Source organism: Canis lupus, chromosome 15 (assembly GCF_003254725.2).
Source record: "Canis lupus dingo isolate Sandy chromosome 15, ASM325472v2, whole genome shotgun sequence".
Classification (NCBI taxonomy): Eukaryota; Metazoa; Chordata; class Mammalia; order Carnivora; family Canidae; genus Canis; species Canis lupus.
The window spans coordinates 60746075-60765167 of record NC_064257.1 but is presented as its reverse complement, the minus strand read 5'-3'; the positions used below and the strand labels follow the sequence as shown (position 1 = coordinate 60765167).

At 35.5% G+C, this 19093-nt stretch overlaps 1 long non-coding RNA gene across 3 annotated transcripts in view; it reads left to right on the top strand.

Annotated features, from left to right (window-relative positions):
- LOC112654720 (uncharacterized) overlaps window positions 1-19093 on the top strand; it is a 43340-nt gene that overhangs the window by 9222 nt on the left and 15025 nt on the right. For all 3 annotated transcript variants that reach the window (XR_003133291.3, XR_007402458.1, XR_003133290.3), the window contains 2 exons: window positions 2868-2999; window positions 17467-17614. This is a non-coding gene — a long non-coding RNA (uncharacterized LOC112654720). The remainder of the gene's footprint in view (window positions 1-2867; window positions 3000-17466; window positions 17615-19093) is intronic.

Here is a 19093-nt window from a genome sequence, read left to right as displayed (position 1 = left end):
CCTTACTGATTAAATCTATTCCTAGTATTTTATTTATTTTATTTTATTGTATGCATTATCAACAGAGTTGTTTTCTTAATTTTTTTGGATTATTCATATTTAGTGTTAAAAATGCGACGGACTTTTGCATGTTGGTTTTGTTTCCTACAACTTTACTAGATTCATTTATTAGTTCTAACAGTTTTTTGGTGGAGTCTTCAGGATTTTCTATATATAAGATCATGTTATCTGCAGAGACAATTTTACTACTTCCTTTCTGAGCTAGATGCATTTTATTTATTTTTCTTGACATATTAGTCTGGCTAAAACTTCCAGTACATCACTGAATAGAAGTGACAAGAATGGGCATCCTTGTTTTGCTCCTAGTCTTAGAGAAAAAGCACTCAGCTTTTCACCATTGAGTATGACGTTAGCTGTCAAATATGGCCTTTATTTTATTTTATATTTTTAAAGATGTATTTATTTATTTGAAAGAGAGAGAAAGAGAGAAAGTGTGTGGTGGAGGGGCAGAGGCAGAGGGAGAGAGAGTCTTAAGATGACTCTGCACTAAGCACGAAGCATGACATGGGGCTCAATTTTACAACCCTGAGATCACAACCCTGAGATCTAGACCCGAGCTGAAACCAAGAATCAGAACCAGCTGTGCCACCCAAGCACCCCATATATGGCCTTTATTATGTTGAGATACATTCCTCCTATAGCCAGTTTGTTAACATTTTTATCATGCAAGGGTGTTGAATCTCGTCAAATGCTTTTTTGGCATCTATTCTGAGGATCATATGATTTTTATTGGTTTAATTTGGTTAATGTGGTGTATCACATTCATTGATTTACATATGTTAAAACATTCTTGTATCCCAGGGATAAATCTGGCTTGGTGATGGATCATGGATCCTCTTAATATTCTGCTAAATTCAAATGATTAGTATTTTGCTGAGAGTTGTTGCATCTATCTTCATCAGGGATATTGGCTTGAGGTTTTCTTTCTTTGTACTATCCTTATCTGGCTTTAGTATCAGGGTAATGCTGGCCTTGTAAAATGAGTTTGGGAGTGTTTTTTTCCTCTTTAATTTTTGGGAGAATTTTGAGTAGAATTGGGCTAATTCTTCTTTAAATATCTGGTAGAATTTACCAGGGAAACCATGGGCTAGTTATGGAGTTTTCTTTGTTGGGAGGTTTTGGATTGCTAATTCAATTTCTTTACTCATTATTGGTCTGTTAAAACTTATTTCTTAATGATTCTGTCTTAATAGGTTGCATATATCTAGGAATTTATCATGTCTTATTTGTTGTCCAATTTATTGGTATATAGGTTTCTTTCCACTTGCCCTTTAATTCTTCTCTTGAATTCAATTTCCTGCATCTGGATTCTCTGTATTTCTCTTTCTTGATTCAGTTCCCTATCTTAACAATTCCAGCTACCTTGACCTTCCTGAACTCTGAACTCTGTTTTCTCAACTCAAGAGAACCACTGGGTTCTATTTGGGTTCTGCCTCCCTGCATTGCAACCTGAAAACTCTCTCCTGGCAGTAAGTTGGGGCATTTTTAGATCCCTCTTTGTTTCCTTTTTCTCTCTCAATTCTGCCTATTGGTTCATATAGTTGGTCTAATCTTTTAGTCCTGGTTACTCCTTAATGAATAAAAGGAATTCTAGGGGAGGGGTTTTGATGGGATATGGGAGATTTTCTTGTGGTATAATTTTATATCCAGGATATGAGGTAAAGTTCATATAGTTGGTCTAATCTTTTAGTCCTGGTTACTCCTTAATGAATAAAAGTAGGAATTCTAGGGGAGGGGTTTTGATGGGATATGGGAGGAGATTTTCTTGTGGTATAATTTTATATCCAGGATATGAGGTAAAGTTTTACTGTAGTGCAATATCCCATAAAAGTAAAATCAGTTTTAGTATGTTTTCCAAATACATCAATTCTTGACTTTCATACCTTAAGCGAATTGTTAGGAAGATTATAATTGGTGATTATTTGCCTCATTAAGTAACCGTAATATTATGTTTAAGCATAAGAATATTTGTTATTAATTGAAGAATTGAAGGTAATGTTATTTTTTCCTGCTTCATATATGTAATATTTAAAAAAATTCCATTACTTAAAAACTTTTTAATTAATTGTATTATTATTAGGAAGTTTTGCTTTAGGTACTAATCATATTCTTTATATACTAAACCACTAAAGCTATTGATTTGTGATTTGGTTAACAATATTTAGTAATCTTCCCTAAACAAGATGCCTGGATCAATTAATTGTGTGTAACCATGTATAATTCTAAAGTTCTCTAGGAAACACTAGCTTTGGGTCACAAGTGAAATCACATTTATTTTTATATCCCAATTCTGAAGATTCTCAACAATACCCTTCATGTTCAAGCAGTGTCTTAAAGCATTTCTCAGCTATTTCTGGAAATCCCCAAAGGCATGTCTCATAATGCCTATAAACCAGTCTTATATCAATGAATCACCTGCGGTTCATCATATAGCATCCACCATTTTTGACATTCACTATATATAAAGTCACTGCATGAAGTCACTCTGCTGATATGGCTGATGGCACTCATGGTGAAAATATCACAGCCTTTGCCAAGAGCATCATCTCATGATTCTTAGAGTAATAGCATAGTGTTGGTTTCTATAGAGAATATGCTTGGAATTTCTCCCAAAGTCACTCTTAAAATAGGTCAATTTCTGGCATTCATTCTTCACACAGAATCTCTCAAATATTTTATTAAAAATAGTTCCATCAGCTTCTAGCCTTTACTTTTCTAATCAATGTGATTCAAGCTGGTTTAAGGGAGTTTAAAGGGTAATAGATATAATAAATTTACTTAATTATCCTTTTTCCTTTTCTCCCTAGGGAACCTTGACCTAACCAAGCTACGACCTCTTTCTTCATAACAAAATAATTACCTCCATGTGTATTAAAGTATACAAATTATGTACTGAAAGAGGATGGAGGCTATTCCTATCAACAAATCAAATTACCGAGGTACTTTTAGAAAATTGATGCCAGAGAAGTTTTGAATAAATACATTATAAAATTCCCAGTCTCTATTAACTAGGGATGATTAATCCTATTTTTTTAAATCAATATGTATCAATACATGGGTCATTTCCTATAACTAGATTGTGTAGTTTTCCTGAATAATGATCCATTGTACTAAGTGCTTTACATCTGTTAACCTAATTCTCACAATAACTTTATGCATTAGAAACATTCATATCTCCATTTCATAACTTCCCTGAGTTACTATAGGTAGACAGGAGAGGAGCTGGGACCAGAGCTGTGTTAGTCTTACTATGATGCTTTGCCACTTTAAAGAAGTAAACTCTATAAATATTTAAGTTGATTATAATTTTGAGCCCCATTTTGAACACTTGTACATTTTTGATATACCTTTAATACCCATTTATCCTTTAAAACTTATAAATAGTCATATATGGAATTTAAGAAACAAAACAAATGAGCAAAACAAAAAGAAAAAAAAGAGAGACAAACCAAGACGCAGATTCTTAAAAAAAAAAAAAATTATTTATTTATGAGAGACACAGAGAAAGAGGGAGAGACACCAGCAGAGGGAGAAGCAGGATCCCTGCCAGAGCCCAATGTGGGACTCAATTCCAGCACCCCGGGATCACGCCCTGAGCTGAAGGCAGATGCTCAACCACTGAGCCACCCAGGTGTCCCGAAGCTGATTCTTAATTATAGAGAACAAACTGATGATTACTAGAGGAGAGTTGGGAAAGGGGATGGGTGAAAGAGGGGATGGAGATTAAGGAGTGCACTTGTCCTGATGAGCACTGGGTAAATGGAAGTACTGAATCACTCACTAGATTATATACCTGAAACTAATACTACATTGTGTGTTAACTAACTGGAATTAAATTAAAACTTCATAAAAATCATAAATTATTTTTTAAAATTGTCAGATTGTGGATGGAGCTACATAAGCTAAGTATATGGATTAAAATAGAAGATTCAGGGGTCCCTGAGTGGCGCAGCGGTTTAGCGCCTGCCTTTGGCCCAGGGCGCGATCCTGGAGACCCGGGATCGAATCCCACATCGGGCTTCCGGTGCATGGAGCCTGCTTCTCCCTCTGCCTGTGTCTCTGCCTCTCTCTCTCTCTCTCTCTATCTCTGACTATCATAAATAAATAAATAAAAATTAAAAAATGAAGATTCAGTAAAACCACTGTGTATTTTTAAATATCTTATACTGACTGTACAAGATTATTTTATTTCTCTTTTATTTTTGAACTTTTAACATATTTTCCTACATATATACAAACATATATACATACTTATATTTCTTGATAATGCTGGATATTTGGATATTAGTCTATTATACTTGAAGATTATAAAGATAATAGTTTTGTTTTGGGGTACTGTGGATTGGTATCTTTTACTCTTTCAAGTGTCATAGAGATACATCTGCTTAAATTCATTCCAGTGTGCCTAACTCTAGGCACAGTAATGGACCAAGACAATTTTTTTCTTTTTCTTTTGTTGGTTTTTTTTTTTTTTTTTTTTTTTTTTGAGTAGACTCTATACCCAGTGTGGGGCTTGAACTTACAACCCTGAGATCAAGAGTTACCTGCTTTACTGACCGAACCATCCAGGAACAACAACAAAAAAGTTTTTTTCAAATACATTGCTAATCTTTAATTTTTTTAAAAAAATATTTTATTTATTTATTAGAGATAGAAAGAGCATGAGCACTTGCACAAGTTGGGAGAGAGGCAGAGGGGGAGGGAGAGGAACAAGCTGACTCCACACTCATCACCTAGCCTGACAAAGGTCTTGATCCCACATCCCTGAGATCATGACCTGAGCTGAAATCAAGAGTGGGTCGCCCAACTGACTGAGCCACCCAGGCACCCCAAATACATTGCTAATCTTATTTCACTGCATCCTCTTGTTTAAAACACTTGATCCATCTAACACATTCTAATGTTAATACGTTAGAACTAAAAGGGGGAAGTAGGAAGGGAAGTGTAATCATTTTGTGCTCTGAGATAGAAGTAGCACTCTTGCCTTGGTGTCAGGGCCAGCTGTGAGAAGTCGATTTCAGATATTTGTCTAGAGATTTATCTGGAAAGAATATTGCCTGCAACTGTCATATGATATCCTCAGTCTAGGTACTTCTCTGTAATTATGATCGAAGGGGCCCCTTGAACAGGCTCTTGAGCAATCAAACAGCTAGTCGTTCCCTTGGTGTGTTGGTACACTGCATGCAGTTGGTGTGTCAAGTCATGGAAGCAATGGGAGAGGATTTTGGTAAGGGAGAGGTGGACGATTCCGATTTGAGTAATTAGGGTGTTGCAGTGTGTAGCTTAGAGACACTAAATGTCTGGGGGGGGTCAGATGGTCAGAAGAAGGGGTAACATGAAGGAAAAAAAAAAGGAAGCATGGATTATGTTGATTTCAAGGTTTTATTGCACTTAAACTCTGTGTTCAGCTGAATTCCAGGGGTCAGTGCTATCAGTCGCATCTTTGACTCTACTTAGATATGTCTACTTATCCTAAACCCAAACAATGTTTCTCTTGCTCCTCAGTTTCCCTGAGAGTCATTTACTTTTGTTTTTTCTGCCCTCTTTAATTCTCTGTTGATTAAGGCTTAGCTTTAAAAACATTTTTTTCACCTTTCCAGTAGGAATCCAAAGAGTTCTCATCTTGAAATATCACTTACTAAAATTCCTTTTCAAGTTAGTTCATTAGATAGCCACCAAGGGTTAAGGATTGTTATTTGACACATTTAATAATTTGTATTGTACACACGAGCTATACTGAAGCATCTGAGAAATGACTTCTATGGAGTCCTTTGCAATTGACAATGACCAACACCAGGAAAATATTTATGTCAGAGGAGAGTTTGTGGAGGTTCCTGTTCATGGAACAGGGTCATCTACACAGTGTGTAAACAGGTTAAATGCCATTCACTGCAGTGGGGCTTTCAGAAGGGTCAGCTTTCCTATCCAGCAAGTCTTTTAACTGTGTGATTCTTTATGTAGGCTTAATTCTAACTTTGTCTATACCTTACCAAGTGTATTTGGACATAGTACTAAATATACACATTCTAATTCTTTTTCTCAATGATGTTTTCATTTTTAAGCAGTTTGTCGTATTTAGAATATGCTACTGTATGTTTATGATCTTATATGATTATAAGAAAATTAAATGATTTCTTATGATGAACTGAATGGACACTTGTCTTTCTTGAATGCATGGGGAGTTTTGCCCTTGTATATGCTGCATAAGAAACATCTAACCAATATCAAACATAATATATCCTGTACATCCGTGTAACCAATATAGATGTAAACCACATGTGGCAAACATGATTTGCCACGCAGATACCCCTTCGAGAAGGTATGTTTGTTAGCTGTAGCCTCCTCTTGTTAACCCCTTTGGGCCCACCTTAGTTTGTGAGTCAAGGTCATACTCTTCTTGAGGTGAGGCAGTCAGTGGTGAAGCAAGATAGCAGAACAAAGGCATAGCCATTTCTACCCAAATGCGATTCCTCTAACAGATCATCTCTGCTCCTGTGCTCCCCCTGGGGTAGGCAAATGCTGTTAGATCTGCATGGCTGCCCACAGGTCGTCCAGCCTGATCCCACCTCTTCTTTTCTGCTTTCACAGATGTCACCCCCCAGAAAACTTTCTGTACTCTGAACTCTGTCTCAGCATTTGTTTCCTAAAGTCAGAACCCAGTTGCAATTGTAGAGTTTTAAGGTTCACCTTAAGCTTTTGGCTTTCCTTTTAATCTCCAATTTCTCCCTAGAAATGTAAGAATTAAAGAGAAAATCTTGGGTGCCTGGGTGGCTCAGTTGGTTAGGTGTCTCTTCAGCTCAGGTCATGATCTCGGGGTCCTGGGACCAAACCCTTAGGTGGGCTCCCTGCTCAGCGGGGAGTCTGCTCTTCCTTCTGCCTCTGCTTCCAGCCTCAAATAAATAAATTAAATGATTCTTTAAAAGAATTAAAGAGAAAATGTAACATAATTCAGTCTTTTTTTGGATAACTGCTATTATTGTTCATCCTCCCTGGGCCTTCTAGTTGCATGAAGAGAGTGAAACCAGTGTTTACAAATATACCTGTCCTTTCCTGGCCTCAATTTTAGTGCTACGGAATGAAGATGGCCATCTGCAGAACGTTAAGCTCAAATTTAAGCACCATCTTATCTTTTTCATTAAAAAGGAAAAATCCAGCCTATCTTTCCAGCTTGATAAAATAGACTACTGCCTTCTAATTGGTCATTTTAATAAAAAGAAAGTGACTGGTAATCATATAAGCTTCAGCTATTTAAAAAATGTTGCTTCAGTAACTGTTATACGTGTCTGCTCTAATGAGCTTTCCCAGATCTCTATGTGCTAGGAAATTCATTTGGGTTATTTAAAGTCAATTGTATGAACCTTTAAACATGCAAAAATGATGTTAGTACCCTATCCTATGGTTTCTAAACTTTAAACTAATGCTGAGATGGTTTTTATTGGGTTAATTGGCTAAAATATGAAGTTTCTAATTGCCAAGTCCATACAGTGTGTAGAGGAAAAAGAGATGAAATTCTGCTTTCATAGGATAAGATAAAAGCTCTTTACAGCTTCAGTTGGCTGGCTGTTGAGAAATTAAAGAAGGTAACAGCAAAAGACCCAGAAAATACTCCTCTTCCTGGAGTCTTTTTATTCTCTAGTTTTCTCAAACCATTACGGAATTTTCAACATAACATTTTTAAAAGGCCTTATCTTAACAATTTTAAAAGGCCTTATCAACATGTCTACATTTCTATCACAGCCCTGCTACCCGCCTTTTGTGTAAAAATGGCGTCGTTTAACTCCCTTTAAATTTGGTGTTTTGGTCTATAACAAACTTCTTCAGGAGGCTGTTGTAATCACCAAATGGGAAGGTATACATGAAAACACTTTGTAAGCTTAACAAGGTCTATGCTGGTATCAAGTAGTAGTAGTTGTTGTTTTGTATTATCAAATCTAGAAAACAGAATGTATTGATTTTGAAAAAAGTTATTAGGTATTTTGCAAGGAAAATGAGGCAAATGTATTATTATCACAATATCGTCATTTCAACCACAAACAGCTTGGACAGCTTGGAAGGGCATAGTGACTGTGACTCAAGTCAATCAATTTCTGTGCATTTGAGATTTGGCCATCATAGAGCGTGCAACGAGACATAAATCTTTTTGCGAGATTCATTTGCTAAGTGACCATGTACCTCTGAATTTGAAATATATACAGTTGCATGTATTATTGAGGACTTCTTGGTTTTGGTATAACATATTCTTGCTCATATATTCTTGAATTCCTTCTTTTCTTCTCTTCTTTTTTCTTTTTCTTTTTAGTTAAGAAATACTATTTGTATGGAGTCATGTGTGGCTATATATGTGAAATTATATGAGGAAAGCTTTTCATGGCATAACTTGAGCCAACTTTTTTTTCCAGCAGGGCTACCTTTCTTATAAGTATCTTTCTGTATCCTGGAGCTCATTTATCTTACTGTGGTATTCTTCTGCAAAGGTAATCTGATTTTATTAAACGAGGGAGTGACAGGATGTTTCCTGAGATGTGTTTTGCCAACGGGAATATGGCATATAATGTATAGGGCCTTAACTAAAAAATCATCAGAAATCCTATATAGGTATAAGTCACTACATCAAAACATATTTCTGTTCAAAACAACATATTTATGTTCAGTCCAGAAATATTTTTTGAATGCCTACTATGTGTCAAAACTTTGGAATTGTTGAAAATACAACATAACTACCCAACAAAAGGAAACAAGATAGCCATTATTCCCTCATTAATACATTTGATTTTCTTTGGGTTTTAAAATAAAATTTAATACACTCGCTTCATTAAAATTTCAAACACTACGTAAGATTGACATAAATGAAAAGTGAAGATCTCTTCCCTCCAAAATTCCCATTAACACTCCTTGAAGTAACCACTCTTAAAGTTTGTTGTGTATCCTTTCAGAACGTGTACATGTGTATGTTCAGTATTTGTTCAGTATTTGCTGTAACAAAATACCATAGACTGAGTGTATTAAACAACAGACATTTAAGGCTTTTATTTACCACAGTTCTGGAGGCTGGGAAGTATAAGATGAAGTTGCCAGTCATTTCAGTTCCTGGTGAAAACTCTCTTCCTGGCTTGTAGGTGGCTGCCTTCTTACTGCATCCTGAATGGTGGAGAGAGGGATCTCTCTCTTTCTTACTCTTCTTATAAAGCCACTGATACCATATTATGAGGGACCACACTCATGATCTCATCTTATACTACCTTCCAAAGGTCTCATCTCAAAATGTCATCCCCTTAGGTTAGGACTTAACATACAAATCTGGAGGGAGGGGACACAATTCAGTCCATAGGATGATAGGTATATACACACACACATATATGTAAATATATGAAATATATATAATGTTATATGTGTATATATAAAACATTTGACTATATTTAACAATTTGAATCATATCATACTGATGGTAAAGCATTGTAATTTTTAAAAATAGATTTATTTATTTATTTTAAAGATTTTATTTATTTATTCACAAGAGACACAGAGAAAGAGGCAGAGACATAGAGGGAAAAGCAAACTCCTTGTAGGGAGCCTGATGTGAGACTCGATCTCCGGACTGGGATCATGCCTTGAGTCGAAGGCAGGCGCTTAACGGCTGAGCCAGCCAGGTGTCCCAAAATAGAATTTATTTTTTTAAAGCACTTGTAGGTTCACAGAAAAATTGAGTGGCAGTATAGAGACTTCTCATATATCCCCTGCCCCTTCACGAGCATTACCTACCCGCTATCAACATCTCCTTTCAGAGTGGCACATTTATTACAATCAATGTACACACTGACACATAATCATCTCCCAGAGTCCCTAGTTTAAAGGGATTCACTCTTGGTCTTATACATTCTACAGGTTTGGACAAACAGAATTACGTGTATCTGCCACGATGATATCATACAAAGTAGTTCATCTGCTCTGAAAATTCCATGTTTCATTTATTCATCCCTCCTTCTTCCCTAACACCTACTGATCTTCTAACTCTCCCCAGAATTTTGCTTCCAGAATGTTACGCAGTTGGAATTACACGGTATGTCATCTTTTCACCTTGGCTTTTTTTCACTTAATAATGTGCATTTAAGTTTCTTCCATGTCTTTTCATATCTTGATGGCTCATACCTTTTTAAGCTCTGAACAATATTCCATTGTCTGGATGTACCACAGTTTATTCATTCACTTACTGAAGGACATCTTGGTTGCTTCCAGTTTTGGCAATTATAAATAAAGCTAATATAAACATCTATGTGCAGGATTTTGTGTCAACATAAGTGATTAATTTCTTTGGACAAATACAAAGGAGGGAAATTGCTGGATTTTGTATGGTAACAATTTGTTTATACTGCCAAACTATCTTCCAAAGTGGCTGTACTATTTTACATTCCTACCAGCAGTGAATGAATATTCCTGTTGCTCAACATCCTCACCAGCATTTGGTGTTGTCAGTGTTCTGGATTTTGGCCATTCTAATAGGTATGTTTTGTTTTAATTTGAATTTCCCTGATGACATTTGATGTGGAACATCTTTTCATAGGCTTATTTGCCATCTCTATATCTTCTTTGTCGCAGTGTCTGTTCAGGAATTTCCCTCATTTTTATATTAGGTTGTTCGTATTCTTATTGTTGAGTTTTAGGAGTTTTTGTTGTTGTTTGTTTTTTAGTTTATGGATAACAGTTCTTTATCATATATATCTTTTGCAAACATTTTCTCCCAGTGTGTTTTTTGTCTTGTCATCTGCTTGATAGTATCTTTCACAGAACAGAAATTTTTGCTTTTAATGAAGTCTAGCTAATCATTTTTCCTTTCATGGATCATGCCTTTGGTGTCTTTGCTACACCCAAGATCATTTAGGTTTTTCTCTTATGTTATCTTCTAGGAATTATATAGTTTTGCACCTTGCATTTAGGTCTGTGATCAATTTTGAGTTATTTTTTGAGGGGTATAAAGTCTGTGTCTAGATTTTTGGGGTTTTTTTGCATGTTCATTTCCAGTTCTAGCTCTACTTGTTGAAAAGATTCTTTTATCCATGGTATTGCCTTTGCCTTTGTTCAAGATCAGTTGGCTATATTTATATGGAGCTATTTTTGAGCCTTTGTTCTCTCCCATTGTATTATTTCACCAATACGACATTCTCTGGATTACTGTTTTATCATTCGTCTTGAAGTCAAGTCGTGTTAGTCCCCCAACTCTGTTCTTTCAATATTGTGTTGACTGTTTTGAGTATTTTGCCTCTCCATATAAACTTTAGTATCAGTTTGTTAATATCCCCAAGATAACCTGCTGAGATTTGATTGGGACTGCTTTGATTTTGTATTTCAGATTGGGAAGAACAGACATTTATTTGACTATTAAATTTTTCTATCAATGAACATGGAATATCTTTCATTTATTTAGTTCTTCTATGATTTCTTTCATCAGAGTTATGTAATTTTCTTCATATAGATCCTATACATATTTTGTTTTATTTGTACCTAAGTATTTTATTTTGAGGGATGCATTTGACTAATTTTACATGAATAATTTTCATTGTATGAATAATGCAGTAAAAATATTAAGGAAAATTTCAAAAAAATAAAATAATCAAAATAATGTTACGCATATAGTTTTGCTTATTAATATTCTCTTCCAGTTATTATCTATATGAATACCTAATTTGCAGTTATATTTGCATATATTTGCATTGCAAATACCCTTTTAAATCCCACGCTTAAAAAATTGACATTGATGTGAATGTTTTTCTTGTGACTATGTGGTCTTTATCATTAGCCTTGTCAAAAACTGCAAGTATGTATATCATTATTCATGCCTGTCAATAGCTGATTTTTTTTTTCTTACCATAAGTAAGAAGTTGGTTTTAAAATTCACAACTTACTAGGAAAAGTAGTAGGAAAATACTCATATATGGCTATAAGTATTCTGTAATTTTCTAGTTTTGTGACTTTGAGTAAGTTCAGAATTAACTGTTAACTATGCTTCATTTTTCTTATTTATAAAGTAGGTTCAAGTAATTCATATTTTTCCTGAAGTGTAATGAGGGGTAAATCCCATAAGCTATTTTAACTCCTTAGACTATTTACTAGCTTATAGTATGTGCTCAATAAATGTTGCATGTATATGTTTATTAATCAAAAATATTAACAAATACTTATTAAAATGATTAACATATTTCAAATGTTAGATATACAGTTAAATCAACACCAGACATTTTGAAGTCCACAAGGAATACTATAAACCAAAGGATTCTGCAATAATTTTAGCAAAAAAGTAATCCAGTATTAAAGCTATTTTTCTTTTCTGTTAACACAACAGTAAAAGATGAATAGACCAGTTATGGATGACTCAACTTTTCCCATTAATCAGAAACTTCAATTGACTCAGTTGATTGCTGACAGCTATTTTCTGAATATTTACAGAAGGCAGTGAATGGATGACCCACAGAAATATTATTAGGAGAAGATGCCACATAAAAATGCAGTAGACCGTGAAGAGTTTACTGTACTTAGCAAAAAATATAACATTCCCAGGGCTTTATCCTTGCCAGTGATGAAATAGTAAGCCTTTATGCCTAAAATGCTGGCATTCCAGAAAGATGGATGTCTTCTTTCAAAGTTCTCCTGAACAAGCCATGAAGAACAGCATTAGCTGACCCTAAGGGTATGGTTGACTTTGCTACACAGAGCAGCAAGAGTGACCTTAATTCCATATCCATCAATGAGATTTATGATCTGCTTATAAAAGGCAAAAAGCAGAAAATACATTAAATGCTAATAGAATCCACAGTAAAAACTTTACAAGGAATATACATATGCATGCACATATGCACACATACACGAACATGGATATATTTTGATTGTTGCTTTGCCAGAAAGATATGCAGAAGGACCTTCAATGTGTGTCTTGATTCAAAAAAGGCTGAAAATGATGAAGATATATATTTTAAAGTAAGTCATGGCCTTACCCTCCTTCTTGATACTTCTAATGATCCTGAAATTTTCTCTTAATGTTTTTTGTTGTTGTTGTTGAGAAGGAAATCTGAGTAGATTGGATCTATGCATAATCATTTTATGGTTGAGCAAAATTTTATGTTCCTCTACAACAATCCAAGAGAGACTGGGATTTCTTCCAGGAGCTATCCTGTGCTTCGTTAATTTTAAGGCCACCTTCAACTACACAGATCGTAGTTACTTAAGAAGAATTCCTATACCATAAGGACAGATAAAATTTCTATTGGATATTTAGGCATTTGATTCTTTTCCAAAAATCATGGGGAATGTTTTCTGAAATTCTAGGGACAAATGCAAAATTGAGCACATTCAGGAATCAGGTGATCTTTCTTTGCAACAGTTTATGTAAAAAACAGTTTCATCAAAAATTGTTTCCTGCTGGAGTTAAAATAATAAAATAGAATTTCGATAAAACCATTTGCAACTTGGAGAAAATCGGAAGTTGAAATTTGGGTTACCATCAAATTTTTAATAGTGTAAGAACTCTAGTCTTGTTTTCAGAAAACTAGGGGAAAAAAGACAAGGAAAATTTACTCTGTATGAAGATTTTTAGTTCACAGAATCTTACACTTTAACAGAGCCTAGACATCATTCAGCCCCTGCCACACCACCCCATTAAAAGACCATCTCTCCTATTTTCCATGGTGTTTTTGTCATATGATCATTCATATGCCCTGATATTCCAGCAGTTTTACTGTTGGACACTTCTAGTTGCTGAAATCACTTATATGGAGATGCGACTCCTCCTTAAAATACTCACTAATTGTTACTGGATCTGCCTCGAATTAGGAGAGAAGATTTGTTTCTTTTGTTTACTGATGTCATTTTATGAAATAAAAAAGTCATAACAGCTTTAAGAAAACTATTTTGCTCTTCTCAATCTTTTCTTGCTTAGGCTAAGCCGAGTTATACACACAGATTTTGGAGCCCAGCTGAGATAAGATTCCTCTTTGCCTCTACCTAATTTTGTGGCATTGTTGAACCTTTCTACATCTTAGTTTCATTGCCTATCAAATAGCTAAGAAGCAACTAACCTTGTACGTCTCTGAGACTTAAATAACAACCCATACTCTCAGCTTTTTTTAACTACTATTTTTAATTTTCTTGAACCATTCCTTGTGTAACTTAAATCCTTAAGAGGTAGAATGGATCCAGATAAGTTTGATTTGAATCCATTTCTTTGAAAAAGGTCAGTGTTTAATTTCTGTAAGTTTCTGGGAGTGGAGGTTGAGAGAGACAAAGGGCAGAGAGAAGGATGAAGGGAGGGAGGATGAGAGGAAGAGGTGTTTGTGTGGTGCAGTTACATTACTCTGGCATCTGATGCTCAGGGATTTTAACTCCATTGAAGTCTTGCTTTTCATTTTATGGATAATATTACTTCTTTTATTTCTCCTGGAGTCAATCTAAACATGAAATTCAGACCCTTTTTTTTTTTTATTTTAAAAGGATTTAGAAAAAGTTTCCCCAAAATTTGCCACTTTAGGGACATTTTGTAGACTATTTTGAGCTGAAGGCAATCAAAACCCAGTGGCCTTAAGAGAAACTTGTTTCCTCCTTTAACAAATTCCAGAAAAAACTAAGTGAGAGTTCTTTTCTAGTATTAGAGTTATTACCAGAGATAGATTTTATGTGATGACCCACCCGCATGGCAGGACAAACATCTAATTACCAAACATTGGCTCTTCTTATTGCCCTATGACTAGCCCTCCATCCTTTGAAGCCCCAGGTTCCTATCCCATTGCTGAACGTAGGATGTCACATATCCTCATTTTACCTTTCTGTCTTTGAACCTCTCGTGTTTGTGGTTTTCCTATATATATACAAAAGTAGATTTTCTTCTGTTAATCTGTCTCATGTCAATTTAACTTTTAGATTAGCCATTAGAATCTTTGAAAGGTAGAATAAAATCTTTCCTCCCCAACAATTACATGCACTCAATCATACACACATATACACATCACATCAAGTCTCTGACTATACAGAAAAATTAATAAAAGTTTGGGAAATTAAAAAAGCTTTTGTTTGTAGCATATAAAAACTTAAATATGTGACATCTTTGTTCTTGCAGGGAGGGAAAAATAATTTTCCCTCTATCCTTCTAGGTTCTTGGCTAAGATTGACGTGTAATAAAAAGATTAACAGGAGAAAAGCAAACATACTGAATAACATGTACGCCTCCGGTATACATGGGAGGTAACCAGGAAAACTGAGTAACTCCCTGAAAAGGCCCAAGCCGCCACCTTAAACACCATCTCTAGCTAAAAACAAAAGAGATGTTGGGGGTGAGAGTGGGGGTGGGGGTTGGTGGGCAGAGACCGGTTATGGGAGGCTACCAGGAAAAGCACAATCAACCAGGGTAGGGTTGCTATGCATTAAGTCATTGCCAATAAGTTTCTTGAGATTTAGAGGCATCCTCCTCTTCCTGGGACAGAGAGGCAGTCACCCTTCCAAATGGAGATTTCTCTTATAAATGTAAATGTCTCTTACAAAAGGGTAACTTCTATTTAGTTGTCAAAATATTTCCTATTTCTTAAAGATAATCAACCTAAAATAATCCTTTTGCCAAAGAGACATATTTTAGGGGGCAAATTCTCCTCTTCATTCTAAAATGGTTTCTCTAGGGGCACTTGGGTGGCTTAGTTGGTGGGGCATCTGCCTTTGGCTCAGGTCATAATCTCAGGGTCCTGGGATCAGCCTCACAGGTCTCCCTGTTCAATGAGGAGTCTGTTTCTCCCTCTCCCTCTGCCTCTCTTCCTCCCCTCCATTCTCTCTCTCTCTCTCAAATAAATAAATAAATCTTTTAAAATTTTTTTAAAAAATAAAACATTTTCAAAAAAAAAAAAAAATAAATAAAACATTTTCTCTACATTCAAGTATGTGTCTTTGTCACTGCTCTTTTCTGGTCTCCTCTCCTGCAGAAGCAAGAGCACCAAAATTCCTCTAGGGAGTTTCCCTCATTAAAAGGATCAGATTCTTAAGATGCAATTAGTCTAAGAGTATTAGTGACAGCTATTACAAAAATGATTTGGCTCTAATTAATAAATTTCTTTTTTTAGAGATCTTATCCTTTCATAAAATTCAATAACAAAATAATGTAATCCGACAGAGAGTTTTTGGTATTGTCAATGTGGGGAGGCAGTTTAGCTATTTATGGAAGATCTTTAAACAAGAACAGTTTTTATTACTTTGAAATCACTTGCAGATGTTATTCAATATCTTTGCAGTTGCCATAAGATCAAAACTAAGATATGGCACTTGTTACAGCCATCTGTTTAATGCTTCATTGAGAAACTTTATTCTTTAGCTTTTTTGATGTTACTTTTATGAGTCTAAATCTCTGCAAAGGTAATGTTTAAAATCATTGTCTTCATGAGTACCTTACTTGTGGGGTTTTAAGCCTGTCTTCACTACTAAATGAGATTATAAGCTATATGGAAGTAGATATTCTGGTATGTTGTTTCCTGTTATTTGCTTATCATTTGGCACAATGTCTGGCACATGGGAGAGTTTCAGTAAATGTTGGTAGAATGAGTGAATGAACGAAAACAATTTTTAAGATTCAACAGAATAAAAATGGCAAAAATCACTCAATTCATTTTTAGATAAGGAAAAAAGGGGCCTTAATAACTGTCTAGTTGCCCAGTATAAAAAAATTAAAACCACAGTTTCAATTATTATAAGCATTGTTACTATGATTGGGCATTAATCATAATCACATACTCAAAAAGCCTAATTATGAGTTGATATTACAATTAAAGGTTATGGAGAAAAGCAAAGGAACAGAGCAGTGAGGCCTAATTTTGGTAATGGTTGAAATTGCTGTTTGCTACTCATATCAGAATAATAATTATTGGAGCACCTGGGTGGCTCAGTGGTTGAGGATCTGCCTTTGGTTTAGGTAGGGATCCCAGGGTCCTGGGATGAAGTCCCACATCTGGCTCCCTGCGTGGAGCCTGTTTCTCCCTCTGCCTATGTCTCTGCCTCTGTCTGTCTCTCATGAATAAATAAATAAAATCTTTTAATAAAAAAATAATTATTGGTAAAAAATAGTATGGGAATAACTTGTTATTTTTTTAAAGATTTATTTATTTATTTATTTATTTATTTATTTATTTATTTATGATAGACATAGGGAGAGAGAGAGAGAGAGGCAGAGACACAGGAGGAGGGAGAAGCAGGCTCATGCAGGGAGCCCAACATGGGACTCGATCCCGGGTCTCCAGGATCGCGCCCTGGGCCAAAGGCAGGCGCTAAACCTCTGAGCCACCCAGGGATCCCCTAACTTGTTATTATTTAGATAAATGTAGATAGAATTTTTGCAAGAACCATTTCTTAGATATTAATATACAATCACCACCTTCCTCTCTCCTCTTCTAGTGAAAGACAGAGATCCAAGAGTCTGAATTCTGAAGCCAGGCTGTCTGGGTGTAAATCTCAGCTCCGTGCCTCCCAAGTCATTCATCTCTGGACAAGCTGCATAACTCTCATTGCTTCCTTTCCCCACTTGGAAAATGGAGATGATAATGTACCCACTGCCTAGTATTATTTAATATTTCTAATCTCCTGGCTCCCTCTCTCTTTCTCTTTCTCTATCCTTCCTTCTTTCTTTCTTTCCTTCCTTCTCTTTTTCAAAGCAGTATCCCCTTAATTGCTGCATCCTTTTATAACAATTTTCTAATGTGCTTTATATTAAACTGAGCCATATGAAATTGGTTCATTGTTGAAGGGGAACAGAATGTATCACTTCAAATCTGCCTCTTTGGCGAAAGGATTATTTTAGGCTGATTATTTTTAAGAAACAGAAGACACAGGAAATGTAGATATTACTCTGTTATAAATCACATTACAAGGGAAATCTCCGTTTGCAAAGACTGTCTTTCTCTCTATGTGGGAAAGAGGGGGATGCCTCTAAATCTCAAGAAACTCTCATCAGTGAAGAAGGTGATGACTTAAGGCTTAGCAACCTTACCCTGGTCTATTGTGTTTTTCCTGGTAGCTTCCCATAACTGGTCTCTACCCACCCCCCCCCCCCCAACCCCACCCTACAACACTTTCTTTTGATTTTAGCTGGAGATGATATTTAGGGTGGTGGGCTTAGGCCATTTCAGGGAGTTACTCGGTTTTCCTGGGTATCTCTCATGTAATACAGGAGGTATATATATTATTCAGTTTACTTTTCTCCTGTTAATCTGTCTTTTTATTACAGGTCAATCTTAGCCAAGAACCTAGAAGGATAGAGGAAAATTATTTTTCCTCTCCCACAATATTTTTTTGGGAGAGACTATAAAATGGGAATATATAGTCTTTAGGAAAGATACAACAAACTTAAATGAGCAGATAAACAAAGTTTGAGTTAAGATAATGTTTGAGTTAAGAATTTCTTTATTCTTTCCATAGAGAACTCTTTTTATTCCCCTACTGAAGAGGACTATGGCAATTATTACATTACATTTTACCCCTACAACTTTATTTAAGACTTTTTTTTTTTTTTACATTTCGACATCTCTGACACTGGGATGCATTTTACAATCTGTAGAGCCTAGTAGTTACTGTCATAGAGATGCTCCGGTTATCATAGAGTGGCTGTCATTGTGTGTACGTGGATGTATTTTTAAAAAATATTTATGTATTTATTTTAGAGGGAGGAGGGGCAGAGAGAGAGAGAGAGTGAATCTCAAGCAGACTCCCTGCTAAGCAAGGAGCCCCCATGACTCTGGGCTCAATCTCACCTCCCTGAGAACATGACCCAAGCTGAAATCACCAGTCGGTTGCTCAATTGACTGAGCCACCCAGGTGCCCTATGAATTTAGTCATAACTGTACATATTGTCATTGGATTTATGTGCATTGCTGATATTAAATATTTTGAGTTTAATTGTGATTTGAGATGTCTAAAATATGTTAATCTATGGTTTGGCCTTTTCTGAAATCTATAAAGAAAAGCGAAGGAAACAAAACAGTGAAGACTAATTTTGGTATTAATGACACAAATATTTGTCATTGTC